At 39.9% G+C, this 15,747-nt stretch overlaps 1 protein-coding gene across 3 annotated transcripts in view; it reads left to right on the forward strand.

The window, feature by feature from the left end:
• Positions 1-15,747, forward strand: part of PRKAG2 (protein kinase AMP-activated non-catalytic subunit gamma 2) — a 452,122-nt gene that overhangs the window by 13,186 nt on the left and 423,189 nt on the right. The window lies entirely within an intron of this gene.

The following is a 15,747-nucleotide window of genomic DNA, read 5'->3' on the forward strand; positions in this document are numbered from 1 at the left end:
GTGTATGTCCTGGAACCCTCTGGCCATCTTCTCAGAATAATATTTTTTCCTGATTTTTCTTTAATACACTGTTCATATTATATGACAGATCATCAGGTACCTCTTTAGTGGCATCTACTTACATTTCAATCACACCAATCAGTACTGTAGGACATTTAATATCATATTCATGGCATACTGTTAAATACAGTAGAATAAACTTATAATGGCCAGCCATGTGCCTTTGGTAAGACTAATGGGTAGTGGTAGCACATTTTCATAATAATATTTTTAAAATAAAATAGAATGTGTAGATTTACAAAGGTAACCAATATGAATTTTTTTTTAGAACAAGTCCACAAACTCCAGATTAAGAAATCCTGCTCTATATTTGGCAAAAAAAGCACGAATTTTGCCAAACCAGTCAGCGCTCTCTCTCTCTCTCTCTCTCTCTCTCTCTCTCTCTCTCTCTCTCTCTCTCTCTCTCTCTCTCTCTCTCTCTCTCTCTCTTTCCACAGGCACTAATTCTCCTGAAGGCAACCGGGTACCAAGCCCATACCAACTTGGGTTTGCCAGGGACAGCACACTGATAAATCTGAGTGTGTCAGCAGGTGGGGAAGAGAGATGCCAGATGTTTGGAAAAGATCTGAGGGTTTTAGTAAAGTGCAAGCTTGCTCTGGGTGGAAAACCATTAGAAGGTTGTCCCTTAAGCTTCTCTAGAATAAATTATCCCAGTTCCTTCAGTTTGTTGTTCTCTCGTCCCTTAACAATTTGGGTATATCCAAAAGCACTCTGAATTCAGAATCAAGGGACCTGGGTTCTAGACTCAACCTACAATTAACTCTGTAAACCTAAGCAAGCCATCCCTCTCTGGATTCAGTTCAACATTTAACACTCAGCAATTCTTCCAAGAACAGCTAGGTGATGCAGTGACTAGAGCACTGGGCTTGGAACCAGGAATACTCATCTTCATGAGTTCAAATCTGACCTCGGACACTTACTAGTTGTGTCACTGTGGGCAAGTCACTTAACCCTGTTTACCTCAGTTTCCTCATCTATAAAATGAGCTGGAGAAGTAAATGGCAAACCACTCCAGTATCTCTGCCCAGAAAACCCCAACTGGGGTCACAAAAAATTAGACATAACCGAAACAACTCAACAAATGCTTCTAAAGCTAATAGCTTTTTTTTCTCTTGCAGAGGAAAAATGAGAATCTTCCATGAGAGCTGTTAGACTTGGGGGAGAAGTGACTTTCCTTTGTGCATTGGATTTTGCTTTGGCTCATTGGTTTATTTAGGATTTCTAAAACTTCCACCAGCCCAGCTATGATAAAATAGTCTTCCCTAAAGTATGTGGGAAAATGCCAAGCCACAGTGCTTGACATGAAGATAAGTAGCTTAACTTTGTACGTAGCCCTTGGAGGTAGCTAATGCAAGTGTGGTTTGACATGCTTTGATGGATCAAGAAACTGAGGTATGAAGTGGTTAAGTGACATGTCCTCAGTCACATCAGCTCTAATGACAGAGTTGGGGTTTTCACCCAAATCTTCTGACTCCCAATCTAAGAATCTTTCTTCTGCTTCTCAAAATAAATTGAGATGACAAGCAGCAGATATCATTTGTCTGCCCCATTAGGACTGGATTAAACTTGCAAAGGGTGGCAAGCCCTGGCAGGTCCTGTCAAGCCATAAAGCCTCCAAGTATGGGTTCAGTCATAGCCTTTTCACCAGAAAGTGGGTCACCAGGTGATGGAGTTTGTTAGTTAGAGCACTCATAAAGACCATCTACCAAAACATGATGGGATGGCAGTCTACGCTGGGGAGAAAGAAGTGACCCCTCAGCCTCATTAGCTACAGGGTCATTCAGAGTACTGAAGGGTAATACTTACATGATCCATCTACCAGGGTTATTGTAAAAGAATATACTTTGTAAATTGGAAAATGGTCTTTTTATTGACTTCAGTCTTATCTGGAGCTTGCCCTTTGGACTAATTCTGTACCATTATGATTTCTTTCTTCCCTCCCTTCTCCCTCCCTCCCTTCCTTCCTTCTTTCTTTCCATCCTTTCTCCTTCCCTCTCTCTCCCTTCCTTTCTTCCTCCCTTCCTCCCTCTCTCCTCCCTCTCTCCCTGTCTTTCTCCCTTCTTTCCTGACTTCCTTCTGCTGTTAGGTAAGGGCAAGGGGGCACTTAGCTATGTGATCCTGGGCAAGTTACTTAACTTCTGCCTGCCTCAGTTTCCCCAATTATGATATGGGGATAATAATAGCACCTACCACAGGTCATGTTGAGGATCAAAGAGACTCTCTCTCTCTCTCTCTCTCTCTCTCTCTCTGTGTCTCACTGGCACATAGGTGATGTTTAATAAATTTGTGTTCCCTTTCTCCCTTCTATCTTTGTACTGTTAGGGGCAAGGAAGCAAAGCAAAGGTAACATCCCAAAGACAAGAAGTCATGAACAGATCTTATTGTCATATTCTTTCACTAAACCTTATCTCATAGTGTATGAATTCATAATTAATTTATGAAATTGTGGAAGGGAGGCAGGCACTCACAGTGGGAAACAGGACGGCAGTCGCACCTTGATAACCACGGAGGCTACAGGGGGCAAAAAGGCACAGAAAACATGACAAATGGTGAGTGGGGCCCAGAGGCAACAGTGGGGGGGGGGGGCAGAGGATGGCATCGTGAAAGAAGAAGATAGGGAGGGAGGAAAGGCAGAGAGGTCTCACTCATGTAACCATGGGTGAGAACTGGGAGCACCAGGCAGCACGGCGGACCCTATAGAGAGGGAAGAGTTCTTGGGGGCTTGAATTTGTGGTCTCGTTTTAATATGATCTTTTGGAGGGGCCACAGACTAATTATTTTCTGTGCCACCTTCAGATTAATTCATTGACACATCCAAATCATCTCTAAGTTGTCAGGAAATCTTTAAGATTAACATGTCCACATGTCATCTCAAAATGATCAGCATCTTTTGGTGTTCTGGAATGGCTGGATTTGTCATATTGTAGAATCAGAAATCTTGACAGCAGAGTCTAGATATTGCCAGGATGAGATTTTTGGTTAATATATGATGCAATTTATAAGTTATGATCCTTGATCTTTGGGACAATTTGCACATGACATCCAGGATCCCCTTTGCAATCTTATTTCCTGCCATTGCCCCTTTATATTGGCTACTTAATATACTGACTAGAAGGGAAAGTGGTCAGGGGGACCAGAACTGAGTACAATTTTAACAGAGTGTGTATTCTGAGGACAAGATTATAGGGAGGCCCAAAGCTATGATTAGGGGAGAGTAACAGATTGCAGGGTAGACAGGTAGCATAGTAGATAGAGTGCCAGGGCCTAGAGTCAGGAGGATTTGCCTTTCTGAGTTCAAACCTAGCTCAGACGTTTACTGGCTTTGTGATCCTGGGTGAGTCAGTTAACACTGCCTCAGTTTCCTCATCTGTAAAATGAGCTAGAGAGGAAAATGGCAAATTACTTCAGTATCTCTGCCAAGAAAACTCCAAAGAGTTGGACATGACTGAAAAAAATGAACAAATAGAGATACCTAGGATTCTGAAATTTAGAAGGTGCTTAAGTGCCATCCCAGGCTTGCTACCTCCTTTCAGTGACGACACCCCACTGGTGATCATTTTTCCTCTGTCCCCAGTCTCCCACCCCTGGTAAGGGATGGCCTTGTCTCCCCTCCCCAGCTTTCCTCTGCCTCTTCCCCTCTTCCTCAGCAAGGACCAGTCATTCAGTAGCATAGAAAATTCATTCCAGTACATTGCCTTCTCCTGGTGCCTTCTTCTCTGGTTAGCACCCCACCTTTCCTCTAGGCTCAATAATTCCTATTTAAAACTTCACATTCTTTTTCCAGTTCACGTTATTGAGGCCCATCATTACCTGGTCTCCAAAATTTTAGCCTAGAGTTTCTTTCATTAATGGACCCCAAATAGCTTGACCTCTGCCTTTCCAAAGCACAGCATGTTCAGTTACTTTGTTCGAGCCTCTTACTTCTTGTTAAATTGCTGCATCCCATTTAGAAACAACTAAAAAGCCTTCTTATCCCAGTTTCAAGACTGGAGTGTTGGAAAGCCCCCTGAGGGTCAATGTTCAGCAAAGGTTCAAGGCTTCGCAAAGATGGGAGCTTTCAATGCCAGTATGGGGGGGGGGGGGGGGGGCGGTTATGAATACATACACTTTGGTTCACACTGTAGTGAAAGGATATCAGATGCTTTCCTGTGGGGAGTGTTCTAAAATGTAGAAAGAGGCATATCTAACTGATATTGTTCTGAATTTCATCCCATGGAAAATTGATACTGATTTGCATGGGACATAAATGGAAATGTTTTAAAATGAGGTTAACTTTAAAAAAAAAAACTATGTGACTGTTTAAGCCTCTTATATATAATATTTTTATGTTACCAAGGTGAAGGGGCATGTACTTTGAGATCCTTTTAATTCCCCCTCCCTTTGTTTTACAGTTTAGCCGGTAAAACCTCAGGTCACTTGCATAATAGGAAGTAAACAGAGTTTGTTATTTTCTGTTTTTAAATGAGAAAAGGCAGCATGAGAACAGTGGGTACACTCAGAGTTAGGGTAGAGCCAAAAAGAGCTACCCTCCCTCTTCAACTTTGAAGACTTCTACTTTGCTCCTAACCTAGCCCTTAGGCTGATGATATTAATGTGCCTAGAGAAGAGGGTGGTGCAGTGAATTTAATAGCGTGCTGTAAGTTTTTATGCAGAGTGGACTGGGAAACTCTTGTTAGAGGCTGGTAGAAATAAGGGCTCTTTTGAAAGACAGAACCTAGAAGAGGCTGGTGTGATGCTGACCATGGTTTTGATCCAGAAAGGAGCAGAATTACTCTGGAGTCTTTTTTATTATAATTGATTTCTCTAAAAGCCAATCTCTCTCCTTCTTCTCCCTCTTCTCTCTCTCCCCTTTTTTGCTACACCCTTCCCCTCTCTTTCCTTCCACCCCCCACCCCAATGGACTGAGGCAAATTCACTTACTAAACATCTGCTTTTTACAAAGCACTTCTTGAGACCCTGGGAGTGATGCAAAGCTTACAGTCCGGAGGGAGTTAAAGCTCTTGTAACTATTATAAAATATGATATCTGATATGATATAAAATATGATGACATCAGAGAATTGCAAAACTATGTGCTTTGTGTGTGGAACAAAGAGAAAGTCATTACCAGCTGGGGCTTCCAGGAAGGCATTGGTGATGAAGGACATTCTTCAGTTAGGCTTTAAAGGATAAGTAGGAATTCAATAGACTCTAGCTTTCTCATTCTGGAGATACCTCTGCAACCCCCTTCCAGCTGGTAGGTTCCTCTCTGGAACCTCCATTTGAGGAAGTGCGCATGCTAGGTATGCTCACCTTTTCCTTGGTTCAACTCCTGACTCTCCCAGCATACCCCTGTGAGGGTACCTTTCCCCTCCTCTTCTAAATTCCCTTTTACTTGTTGCTTTACCTCACTAAAAGGTAACTCTGTGGTCAGGGATTGTCTTTTTCCTTGTATTTGTATTTCCAGCTCAGGACAGTGCCTGCAACCAGTAAGCTTTAATGAACTTATATCTAATCTACTCTAAGAAGGGCATGACAGGCCTCAGGAACAGCTTGATGGCTAAGCACAGGATGTAAGTAGGCTGTGGCAGGTCCTCGACACTAGATGTAAAAAGTGGTATAAGTGACATCCTCAGGGCACGTTTCATATACAAAATCCTCTCTTTGGCATTCAAAGCCCTTTATAACCTAGTCCCCCCCAACCTTTCCAGTCCTTATACACCTTATTCCCCACCACATCCTCTTTGATCTATCAACTTTGGCCCATGAACAAGAAGTTCCATTTCTCAGCTCCTGGCATTTTCTTTGACTATCCCTAGTTGGTGCTCAATAAATGTTTGTGGATTACTTGATTGATTGACGTATGATAGAGAAGAAATGTGGGCCGCTCATGTGACAAAAGTTAGGGAGCTCACATGGATAGCTTGAATCAACTGCACTGGTATCTACAGACTATTAACAGAATGAGAGAAAGACTTCTGGTGGCTTTGGTCAATTCTCTGTGTATCAAGGATCAAGGAAGGACAGGGATGAGAATCAACCAGAATTCATAGGTAGTTTTTGACTTGCATCAATCAGTGTCTGTTGACCTGCTGCCCAGCTTCCTGGGCTCTTTACATCTTCTGGCCTGAAGGATCCGATTTGACCATCTGCCCTGATCTAATTAACTGGGTAAGTACCAGTTTTGCCTTTTCTTTCTGCTGTGTTGAGTTTAAAGTAACATTCTTGTAATTTGTTTTCATGGTAGGGAGTGTTCTAATTTGGTTTGCCAAAGTTCATTCTAGTCCCTGGGAATAAGTCTAGTTATCTCCATGAAGTTATCTAGTTAGCACTTATTTAATTTTATACAATAGTTATCTAGTTTATATTTCTAGTTATCTTCAAGCTTTTTGGGAGAAAATGATCTTATTAAAATATATTCTGCTTCACTGAAAAACATACGACACTCAAAATTATGGCTGATATTTCCTCTTATTTTTTTTTAAAGTTGTAAGCCTTGTTATATAAAAACAGACTATGGTGACGAAAGCTCTTGCGTTTGTAGTTTTCTTTTATAATCAAATAAAACTTAAAGCAGCTAATTTGACTCATGGTTAATGATAGTATAGCCTTGCAATTTGCCTTTCTCTAACTGCAACCTGTTTTTTTTTGTATTTTCTCACATTAACAATACCCCTCATATCCTCCTTGTAATCCTTAGTTTCCTCATCTGTAAATGGGGGGGAGGAATATTTTACCGCCTACTTCCCGGGGTTCTTGTGAGCAGGGTACTCTGCAAAAAATTGGTCAAGGCAGTAAAAACATGAACTGCTGTTATTGTAGCACTTTTTACACGTGTATTTATCATTGTAATTCATGTTCTACCAAGGCAGGTAGGTGGTGCAGTGGAAAGAGCCTGGAGTCAAGAAGATTTGAGTTCAAGTCCAGCCTCAGACACTAGCTGCGTTTCCCTTGTATGTCATTTAACCCTGTTTGCCTCAGTTTGCTCATCTGTAAAATGAACTGAAAAAGGAAATGGCAAACCACTCTAGTATCTATGTCAAGAAAATCCCAAAAGGGCTCATGGAGAGTCAGACATGACTGAAAAAGACAGAACAACAACTTACCAGTTTGAAGTGTCATTTACCATATTACATTATAAAGTTTTCAAAGGCCAGGGCAGTATCATATTATTTTTATATCTTCACCAGTTTCTACCATGCAAAGTAGGTCCTTAATAAGTGTTTGTTGAATGAATGTTGAATGTTGCATGGTAATTAGGTAAAAGAAGATAGCTGTTCACAGGGAATTACTGTAATTAGTGTTACTTTTGTATAGACGCACCAGAATTTTAGTTTGTTTTTCCCTTTTCTGCCTTTGTTAGTTCTCTAGTATATACAATTGACTAGAGTGAGAATGGACAGTTTTCCATGATGATATTCAAGCATCATGATTGGATGACAAGAAGTCACATTTATGTAGCACATTGAATTTTACTAACTGCTATCTCCACAGCAGTCCTGTGAGCTAGGGAGTACTACTATTATCCCCATTTTTCTGGTAACAGATATGCGGTGCCATCTTTCTAAATGGATTGACTTTTCCATGTTGGCCATAAGACTTGGGGCCTTGGCACTCACTCCCTTCTTATCATATTCTAGCCTCATTATCTAGGAGTACCTGTCAATTGTTACTTGTTATTCATGATTTCAGCCCCCACCCACAGGCCACTCCTATTTCTCCCTTAGCCAATCTGTTGTTTCAGTCATTCCAACTTCTAGGTACTGGTTAAACAAACAGCTTAATTAGATTAATAAAAAAAAAACAACACTGTAAAATCAAGAGGCATTATCAACTTGTATCATAAAATGCCACATATCAAACTCTTTGCAGCTTCCTGCTCCCAGGAAAACTCAGACTCTTGGGTGGAATCTGTTTCTTTTCATAGTTTCCCAAGCTGAAAGAAGGAGAGACACTCAGGAAAGTCATTGCTTAATAAAAACTTGCTGTCTTTGCATGCTTTAAAAGTGGATAGTTAAAACTCTTTCATGCTCGTGAATTCATAAACAGATGGTGCAGCTTATAAACCTCCCCTTTTTCTAGTTTGTGTTATTCACCACAGATTTCACATGCCAGCCTGTTTTCATCTATATCAGAACATAGTTCCCACCACTGCTGTTCTCCCCTGTGTCCGGTGTCTATTCTACAAGGTCCTACAGGCAGGTGCATTGGAGAGGAAGGATGGAAGAATGGAAATAAGCATTTATTAAGTGCCAAACACTTTACGAACATTATCTCATTTATTCCTCACAACAATCCTGGAAAGTAGCTGCTATTACTATCAACATTTTACTGTTGAGGAAATTGAGGCAGGCAGGTTAAATGACTACCCTAGGTCAGGCAGGTTATGTCTGAGGGTAGATTTGAGTTCCGATCTTGCTGATCTCCAGCCTAGCACGCTGTCTATCCACTGTATCATCTAGCTGCAACCCCAGTACTGCAAGCTTGGGAATGTGGAGAGTTGTTCCTTGTTGCTTTTGTAAATCTTTGCCCTACACATTCCACGTGCGGGAATGTGCACATGTACAATATGCATGGCCCCTTGGGAAACCCTTTTCAGGGTACATGCCATCTGGGAGATATAATCCAGAGGGGCAGTGTTTATTAATTCAGACACAGGTCTTCCCCCAAGTCTTTTGGGGAGTACTTTGCATACAGATAGGGCAGCTGAGGCTCTGAGAAGTACTTAGTGCTGTTGGAAAGATGTGGCTAACTTGTTGCATATATTAGTAATAGTCACTTTCTTGTAATTGTGGAAACATCATGATGACTAATGTAGATTATTATAATTGCTGGGAAAATCACCCTGCTCTCCATTGTGCTCCAGAGTTCTTAGATTCAGAGCTGGAAGGTGGCCTTAGAGGCTGTTTAAATTCAAGCCACTCATTTTATGACTGAGGAAAAAGGCCTAGAACAGAGACAAATTACTACATATCCCAAGATATTTTTCTCTTTATTGCCAGGAAAGTTTAATACAGATAAAAAAGATCTATTTGTTATTTAGAAAAAAAGCTCATGTTCACTACATGATTAAACAATAATTATTTTTTAATTTTTAAGATATTTCTTTTTTATTACTCTGAAGTGGGTAAACATGGACAAACATGAACATTTCAGCATACAAAGAATAGAAAAGAGGATTGCATATGAACCTCACCTCCAATCTCCATTATATAGCTGACATTTTTTTTCCAAAATTACTTAATGAATATAATGCATATGGGTTTCAAAACTGTCTTGTTTATCCATGTCTGTTCAACCTCTTCCTGTTCTCTTCTGTCCATTTGAAAAACAGGCTCTATGGACCATCTTTTTTTGTTTGGTTGGGTTTTTTTGGTGGGTAATGTCATTATCACTGATATTCTCCCTTTCCTTCCCAAATTCCCCTTTAGCTAACAACAATAACACAGTCTGTTCAACAAATATGTTTTTGCTTGATCGCAACAGACCCACATATTGGCCAGTATATGTCTTAGTCTGTACCTTCTTCGGTCACTTACTTTTTTATCAGGAGGTAGGAAGCATGCTTCATGATTACTTCTTTGGAATCATGGTCAGTCATTCTATCAGTCAGAGTTCTTAAGTCTTTCACAGTCATTTGTCTTATGATGTCATTGTATACGTTATTCTTCTGGTTCTGCTTACGTCACTCTGCATCTGTTCATATGAGTCTTTTTAGGTTTCTCTAAATCCACTCTTTTCATCATTTCTTTTGCCATAATAGTATTCTGCTAAATACAATATTTACACCATGCTTTGTCCAGCCAATTTATGAATTGATATGGGTACTCATTTATTTCTAGTTCTTTCCTATGACAGAAAGTGCTGCTTTGAATATTTTTGTATATGTGACTGCTTTTCCATTTTCTTTGAACTCTATGAGATATTAGCCTAGTATCATCATCAGGTCATCAGGTCAAAGAGTATACACAATTTAGTAACTCTTTTGGGTTTAGATCTAAATTGCTTCCCAGAATGACTGGACCGGTTCACAGATCAATCAAGAATGAATTGATGTGCTTGTCTTCCTTTAGCCCCTCCAACAATTGCCATTTTCCCTTTTTGTCAATCTGGTAAGTGTGAAGTGGAAACTTAGACTTGTTTTAATTTTCCAGCAATAATTATTTGAAGTTGACCATATCTCCTCATTTTTTCTGATATACCATGACATCTTTTTCACACAGGTTAAAAGAGAATGGTATTAGATCTTAAATTTCACTGACTGGGAGGCTTCCTTTTTCCCAAAACACCCACCATGCTCTCAATTTCTAATATTCCACTCAAGAGTTCTTATCTTATGCCTCCACTTCCAGTTAATGAAGTATTAAGGTCCTCTTTATATCCCTTTTGCCTAAATACAGGATGGAACCTCCTCACATTTCCCCCCATCCCTACCTGCCAGTGTATAAGGTAAGGCAAGACTGATCCTACAGCTCTCAAGGTTAGGTTAAAAGCATGCTAGGGGTTAGGAGAAGCCAAATACATCACTATACTACCCTGATATCCTCCTTGACTTGACCTAAAGCCTAAGACCTCAAACACCCTAAAAATAACTGAGGTGGGTTTAACTTCAGATTTAGCCTTAGAGTTTAGTATGATTTCACAAAACAATGGAAAAGCCTTCTTTCTTGCTGAAAAATAAAGTGTCTTTTCCATCCTAAAGAGGATCCTGGAGATGTAGAAGATAAAGGTTTGGTTTTCATATTTTTGTTAGGGGTCAGCCCTGTTTACCTTTATCTCTGTGTGAAGAAACAGAATCCGTGTCCAAAGCTTAGTAAATAGTGTGGTAGTAATGACATCAGAAGTGCCTTCAAAGTAGCCCTTGGTAGGCCATTTACCTGGAGGTTGGGATTTTCACCAGGACTTAAAACTAAATGTGCCTAGAATAAAACTTTCTAGTTTTTACCCACATACCTGTCCCTTCTCCTGACTTCCCTCATTCCATTTTTGGCATCATTGTTCATCCATCCAGTGCCCCATATTTGTAACCTTGGAGTTATTTTTTTTGCATTTTCCTTTCCTTTACCCCTTATATCCAGTCATCTACTTAAGTCCTGTCAATTTACATGTAGCCCCTCCTCTGTGTTCTTACTACAATCCCCTGAAAAGAGAATCTCATTATCACTTACCTGGAATATTTCAACCACCTGCCAGGTATTTCTGCGTCCACTCTTTCCTTCCCAATTCATCCTTTATACTGCTGCCATACCAATCTTTTTTCTGCAGAGATCTGGTTGTTTCCTTACTAAGCAGAGTTCATACTCATCCGGTTGTCATCCATGTCTACATTTTGGCATCGCCCTGCTTTTCTAGCTTTATCTCATATTATTTCCTTCTAAGCACACCGTGTTCCAACCAGACTGGACCATGCTGAGCCTCAAACACTGTCTCCATGCTTTTGTTCATGGTTCCCTGTGCCTGCACTATCCTCCTTTTTCCTTTTCATCTGTCGAATCCCTCTTCATGACCTTTAAAGCCCAACTCAAATGCCACCTCCTCTACAAATTCTGCCCTGATCTGGTAATGACCTTCAGACATCACTTAGAGTTTTATAATGACCAGCCCCATCAGATTTCTCTTTCTCTTTGTTTTGTAACTTTCTAACTTGAGAAGCAGCCTGATGTGGTAGAAAGAGATTTAAACTTGACTGTAGGAGAAGTAGATTTGAACCCAAATCAGATACTTCTAAGTTGTGTGACTGTAGCGATCCACCCCTCTTATAACTTCATTTTACTCTTTAGTGAAATGGAGTTAATGATACCTGAATTAATGTATCTTGCATGACTACTACTCTTCCAGCTTCAAAACACTATGGAAATGTGAGGTATTATTAGAGAGAGGAGTGGACCTGTGATTTCATGAGCATGGGGAACATCACACTCACTTTCTGGGATACATCAGAACCTTTTCTAATAACACTGTAAACTTTCCTAGAAAACAAAATGCTTGAGTGCCTTGTTCAGGGTCCTATAGTCAGTTTATGTCAGGAGCAGCCCTTGAACTCAGGTCTTTCTGGCTTCAAGGCTATCTCTCTATTCGTACAGATCCTTGAGATAATATCATGGTGGAACATTATGTATTATAACTATGGATGATATCATCTCCTCACTACTCTAATGACTTGGTCTTATTTAAACTTTCTGTTTCCACCTGGACTCCAGCACACACATTGCTCTCTCTCTCTCTCTCTCTCTCTCTCTCTCTCTCTCTCTCTCTCTCTCTCTCTCTCTGTCTCTCTCTCTCTGTCTCTTTCTCTCTCTCTCTCTGTATATAGGCACTTAACACATTTTTGCCTTCTTTGCAACTGTTGTTTCAGTGATGCTGCTTTTGCTCAGAATCTGTTTGAGCTCCTCAAAATTTCCTTCAGGGCCAGTTTCAGAACTGCCCAAGATAAGCAGTCTTCTTACTTTATAATTATACCTTTAAACCCAAAACAAGCTACTGTTGTCCACTGGACCGCTCACTTTTTTCACCAGCCTTAGACTCCAGTGATGTTTGGCTATTTCTGAAAAAATGAATTCATCCTCAAAGGATGAAGATGGGCCTTGGGAGAGAGCACTGGACTTGAAGTCAGGAGAGACCTGGGTTTGAATCCTACCTCTAACACGTGTTAAGTGAGTGACCCAGGGCAAGTCACTTACCTTTTCTGATTCTCATTTCACCTATCTTTAAATAGACAAAATGATATGTGTAGCCCCTAGCTCCCAGGGGTGTTGTTAAAGGTCAAATGAGAAAATGTATACAAACTACTTTATAAATTTAAAGTGCTATAAAAGCTCAGTTATTTTTATTGTTATGAATGCATTCCCAAGAATATAACCTCTCTAGATTCTGGAGGCAGTTTGAAAAGACAAGTTTTCAAAACACTTGGGATAGCAGTAATATTACTGCTTTGAAAGGGACAGCACTCACTTGCATATATATTGGTGAATTTATTACAGAAATATGTCATATTCCCTTGTAGCAGAAACCAGTGGGAGCCATGTATATACCGGAGGCAAGTCTAGGGAAAGTAGAACACTTTAAAAAAAATTTGTACATCCTTTTCAGCTTTCTGGTGGTTTTGTTTGAGTCTTTGCTGTTACACACATGATTTATAACATCACCAAAGTCACACCACAAAGACTGGAATTTTCTTTCATTAAAAATCTTATATTTAAAAAGTTGTATTAGAAAGTCCCTTCTTACCAACCCTCTTCTTGTATCTCCTTGATGACTCCTCATCTTCCATGACTCTGTGGTTTCATTCATGTGAGTATTCCCTCAAGTGATGCAGATATCAATCCATCCCTGCGTGTTCATCTGGTCTGTACCTTCCCATAAGTTCTCCAAAAGAGGATCCACCCAACGTCGCAGGGACCTTTTCTGATTTCTTTTGTTCACTTGTGAAGCATACCGACATTCCAGTGGTTATTCTTGCCTCTTATGAAACAAGCATCCTGTCTTTATTTTTCAATCCATTTATCAGTATGTATAATTCACATAAAATTTTTTGGAAACTTGTCTTTTAACCTCCATACTATAGGGAGCTGTCTTCATTTAAATAAGGGTGGGCATCTCTGTTGTAGCTGATAATCTCTGAGAACTGCCTGGGGCCACTGAGAAGCTGAGTGACTTGCTCAGGATCATGTAGCCGCCATGTGTCAGAGGCAGGATTTCGACTCTGAGGCCACCTCTCGGTACACCATATTGTCTCTTTCACAAGAGGGCTTTTTCAGAGAAACTTATGGAAAACAATGATGAGGTTTTGAAACTCCATAGAGGTTTAGCCTAAGGTGTTAAATTAGCTACCATGAAGCTCTGAAGGACTTAGATGGGTCATACAGAAGGGAGAGTTTGAACAGTTTTTCTGTTTAGGCTGACTCTATTGGTCTGGCTGTCAGATTGTTCCAGGTCTTAAAAAGAACACGTTGCCTTTTCTTCTTTCAGGTCTTCAGATAATTTTTACATACTTTGCCCTGGTTGTACAAAAACAACTTCAGGTTGACTTTGAGCAAGTCCTATCTACTACCTTCTCAGATGAGTGCTTCTTGGTGATTTTGTCAGTCAGCCAACAAGTATTTCTTAAGTGCTAACCATTTCTTACACCTGGGAAGAGAATTGTGGCTGTCTCTCCCCATCTGCTCATTCATTTTCCCCTCACTGCTTCTCTTTTTCACTTGAATTCATTGAGAACACTTACAAGAAGACTAGAATTCAGTTCAATGAACATTTATTATCTCTCACCATTCAGTTAAATTTGTCAAATATTTGAGTTAGAAAATTGTTCTGAGGGTAGCAATTAGAAGGAATTCAATCTATATTCCTAAGTACAGATTGATATGAGACAAAAATGGGTACATGATTTAGACGTAAAGGATGGTATCATAAACAAATTAGGAGAGCATAGGAAAAAAAATACCTACTAGATATATGGATAAGGGAAGATTTTGTGACCTAACAAGAAATAGAGAAGATCACAGGAAGTAAAATGGATAACTATACTTATATGAAATTAAAAAGTTTTGCCACAAACAAAACCAATGCTGCCAAAATTAGAAAGAAAGCAGGAAACTGGGAAAAATTTCTACAGTAAGTTTTTCTGAGTGGGGTTCCATTTCTCAGATATAAATTTCAAAAGTAAGAGCCATTCTTCAGTTGATAAGTGATCAAAGGGAATGAACAGACAGTTTTCAGAGGAAGAAATCAAGGCTATCAATAGTTATATGAGAAAATGCTCTAAATTACTATTGATTAGAGAAATGCAAAAATAAAACAACTCATCTCATGCCTATCAGATTGTGTTAACATGACAGAAAAGAAAAATTATAAATGTTGGAGGGAATATGGAAAAATAGGGATACTAGTGCACTGTTGGTGTTGTGAGCTGATCCAGCCATTCTGGAAAATGATTTGGAACTATGCCAAAAGGGTTACAAAATTATGCATACCCTCTGACTCAGCAATACCACTACTAGGTCTTTGGGATACCCAAAGAGATCCAAGAAAAGGGAAAAAGACCTATATGTATAAAAATTTTATATCAGTGCTTTATATGGTGGCAAAGATTGGAAATTGAGAGGTTGCCCATCAATTGGGAAGTGGCTAAACAAGTGGTTGTATATGATTGTGATAGAACACTATTGTGCTATAAGAAATAATGAGTAGGAATGTTCTAGAAAAACCTGGGAAGTTTTATATGAACTAAAGCAAAATGAGGTGAGCAGAACTGAGAGAACATTGTACACAGTAACAATACTGTAACACTTATCAACTGTGGAAGACTTAGGTACTCTTGATGAATACAGTGATCCATAGTAATTCCAAAGGACTCTTGATGAAAAAATGTCATGTATCTCCAGAAATGTACCGGACACGGCCTGCGTCCCCACACGGCTCGGTGATGTGGTGAAAAAGAAAGGGAGGCAGGAAAAGATAGACCAATTCCATTTATTGATCTGAGGGTTAGGGTATATATGGACAGAAATTGCAAGTCTACGTGACCTTCTGCTCGTCTCCTGTTCCAGTGATTTGGCCAGTCTTATTGTCTTTAAAGACTGTGAGCCTAGAGGGCATCTATTTTACATATCCCTTGTTTTCTGTAATTCTCTAGTTTGTCTCACGAAGACAGCAACATCCGGGGGGCATGGAGGGCCATTCTGGATGATAATAAGCACGGTCTCAAAGAACA

This window comes from Notamacropus eugenii, chromosome 3 (assembly GCF_028372415.1).
Source record: "Notamacropus eugenii isolate mMacEug1 chromosome 3, mMacEug1.pri_v2, whole genome shotgun sequence".
Classification (NCBI taxonomy): Eukaryota; Metazoa; Chordata; class Mammalia; order Diprotodontia; family Macropodidae; genus Notamacropus; species Notamacropus eugenii.